Source organism: Otolemur garnettii, unplaced genomic scaffold (genome assembly GCF_000181295.1).
Source record: "Otolemur garnettii isolate 467f Iridium unplaced genomic scaffold, OtoGar3 scaffold00182, whole genome shotgun sequence".
Classification (NCBI taxonomy): Eukaryota; Metazoa; Chordata; class Mammalia; order Primates; family Galagidae; genus Otolemur; species Otolemur garnettii.
Genome location: NW_003852577.1, coordinates 1022256 through 1025720, shown reverse-complemented (window position 1 = coordinate 1025720; position 3465 = coordinate 1022256).

The window sequence follows — 3465 nt, the reverse complement described above, 5'->3', positions numbered from 1 at the left end:
TTTATCTATTTTATTTATTTTTTCAAAAAACCAACTCCTTGTTTCATTAATTTTCTGAATGATTCTTTTGTTTTTAATTTCATTGATCTCAGATTTAATTTTGGATATTTCTTTTCTTCTGCTGTGTTTAGGCTTAGATTGTTCTTCATTTTCCAATTCCATAAGATGGCTTATGGAATGCGTTTGTTGATGCACTCTCTTTCTGTTTTTTGAATGTAGGCATCCAAAGTGATAAATTTTCCTCTCAAAACTGCTTTTGTAGTATCCCACAAGTTTTGGTAGCTTGTGTTCTTCATTGTTGTTGTGTTTAAGGAAGTTAATGATTTCCTCTTTTATTTCTCCCTGCACCCAACTGTCATTCAGCAGGAGGTTGTTTAGTTTCCATGCCTTTGTGTGCGGTTGAATATTTTTGTTGGAGTTGAGTTCCACCTTTAGTGCCTTGTGGTCTGAGAAGATACCAGGTAAAATTTCAATTATTTTGATTCTGTTGAGGTTTATTTTGTGTCCTAGTATATGATCAATTTTGGAGAATGTTCCATGGGGTGATGAGAAGAATATATATTCTTTATCTTTGGGATGGAGTGCTCTATATGTGTCTATCAAGCATAGTTGCTCTAGAGTCTCATTTAAGTCCCTTATATCTCTGTTTAATTTCTGTTTAGTGGATCTGTCCAGCTCTGTAAGAGGAGTATTAAAGTCCCCTGTTATTATGGTATTATAGGATATCATATTGCTCAGACTGAGTAATATCTGTTTGAAGAATCTGGGAGCATTTAAATTAGCTGCATAAATATTTAGAATTGAAGTGTCTTCTTGTTATATTTTTCCCTTGACTAATATAAGGTGATATCTTTGTCTTTTTTGACTTTAGTTGCTTTAAATCCACATGTATCTGAAAATAAAATTGCAGCTCCTCTTTTCTTCTGAATTCCGTTTGCCTGAAAAATTGTCTTCCAACGCTTAACTCAGAGTTTTAATTTTGAAGCTAGGTGTGTTTCCTGCAGACAGCAAATGGATGGCTTGTGTTTTTTAATCCAGTCAGCAAATCTGTGCCTCCTCAGTGGGGAATTCAAGCCATTGATATTTATTGAGATAATTGATAAGTGTGGTAGTGTTCTATTCATCTTATTTTGTGAGAGTCCATTGCTTAGTTTTATCTTTTGCATCGTGGTGGAAGTTAAGTTCTGTCCTTTAATTTCTGATTCTTACTTTGCTGTTGATCCATTGTGATGGTCAGTGTGTAGAATAGGTTGAAGAAGTATTTCCTGTAGAGCTGGTCTTATTGTGGCGAATTTCCTCAATGTTTGTATATCAGTAAATGATTTGATTTCTCCGTCAATTTTAAAGCTTAGCTTAGGAGGATATAGAATTCTGGGCTGTAAATTTTTCTGTTTAAGTAGATTAAAGGTAGATGACCATTGTCTTTTTGCTTGGAAAGTTTCATTAAGAAGTCTGCAGTCACCCTGATGGATTTGCCGCTGTAGGTCAACTATCACTTACTCCTGGCAGCCTGAAGAATCTTTTCTTTTGTCTTGATTTTGGACAGGTTCATCACAATGTGTCTTAAAGAGGCTCAGCTAAAGTTGAGGTGACTGGGGGTTCCAATATCCCTCTGAAAGGAGTGTGTCAGAATCTTTGTTGATATTTGGGAAATTTTCATTTATATTATTCTCAAGTATGGCTTCCATTCCCCTGGGGCATTCTTATTCCCCTTCTGGGATACCTATAACTCATATGTTTGAATGCTTTATATAATCCCACAGTTCTGATAGTGAATGTTCTGCTTTCTCTCTCTTTTTTTCTGCCTCTTTAAGTATCTGAGATTTCTCAAGAGCTTTGTAAGAAAGCTCTACCTCTGAAATTCTTTATTCTGCATGGTCCAGTCTGTTGTTAATACTTTCTATTGCATCTTTAAGTTCCTTAATTGACTGCTTCAGTTCCTTCAGCTCTGCTATATCCTTTCTATATTCTTCATGTCATTCATCTCTTATTTGATTCTGTTTTTGGATTTCCTTTTGGTTATTTTTCATCATTTCCTTCATTGTTTTATCATCTGTATTCTAAATTCCCTTTCTGTCATTTCTAACATTTCTATATAGGTGGAATTCTCTGCAGTAGCTACCTCATGTTCCCTTATGGGGGTTGCTCTGGACTGGTTTTTCATGTTGCCAGGATTTTTCTGCTGTTTCTTCCTCATGAATGATTTATCTGCTTCCTTGCTCTAATTTTCCTTTCACTTCTTCTTGCTCTTTAAGTTCCCATGCCTCTGGACTAGGGTTTCAATGAGTCTTTTTGGTATAGGACCAGAAGGATAAGAAGATTGAAGAGCAGGAAAAGAAAAAATAGGAAATAAAGGGTGGGGGGGGAGAGAAAGGAGAGGTGGTGGGTAAACTGGAATATTAACAAAGAGAAGAGAGGCACAGAAAAGGGGAGACAGGAGCAATATAGGTGTACAGTAGGGTACTTTGACCCAACCTTAGAAACTCCCAACTACTGGGGGTGCCAGGTTGGGTTTTTCCCTTGAGGTCAGCACCTCTTTACTAGCCTGTTCAGACATAGTACCCCACCTCCACCAAGTAGAGAGGAAAGACAAAAATGCTATAAATCAAACCAAAACAAACAAACAAACAACTTCATGGGATAAAGTTGGGCAAAAAGCCAAATAATAGGGGTAGAAACACTAGCAAAAATGAAGTTCTAATTGTTAAAAAAGGCAACAATGGAAAATAATTTTTAAACTAGAAAAATGAAAGAAAAGAAAAATCTATAAGGAAAATGTTGAAATTAAAAAAAAAAAAAACCCAAAAAGACAGAAAAAAAAAAAACCTAAAGCAGTATATATATCTTACTGAATATTGTCTTGGCAGTAGGTGATCTTCTGGGGTATGAGATGTTAACTACAATGCTGATACAGCTGTAGAGAGATGGAGACTGGAGGCCACTGCTGATTTCTCAAACTACGTAGGGTAGTTTCTAAGCCCACCTCAGAGGGCTTAAAGGGCACTTTAAACTGCCAACCTGGGCTAAGCAGAAGCTTTCCTGGGAACGTACTTGTCGCTGGGATCACTCTTGAAGTGGCTATCCACTTTATCCAGTGTGCCAAAACAGATCTCACACTATGCCCCTGAGGCCCAAGGCTGCAAGGCTTCTCAGTCCCCACCTTTAGGCTGCTCAGTTACTAAATTACTCGCTCCCGCCCATCTTTGCTCTGTGACCCTGAAGGAGGAGCTTCCTGGGGCAGTTCTCCCACAGTGGCTCTGCGCAGCCCACAGCCAAACACTATTAGCTCCATCAGGCTCAGCGGCTCAGTCTGAGGCCCTAGACAATGCTTAAAGTCCTTCGCTCTCTTGCCCAAGTTCTCCCAAGGTAGTTCAACTGAGTGCCAACTCCAAAAAAAATACCCAAACAGCTCACAGGCAAGGCCTTTCCAGTTTGCAGTCTCACAGCTGCTGTACTTAAAGCTGC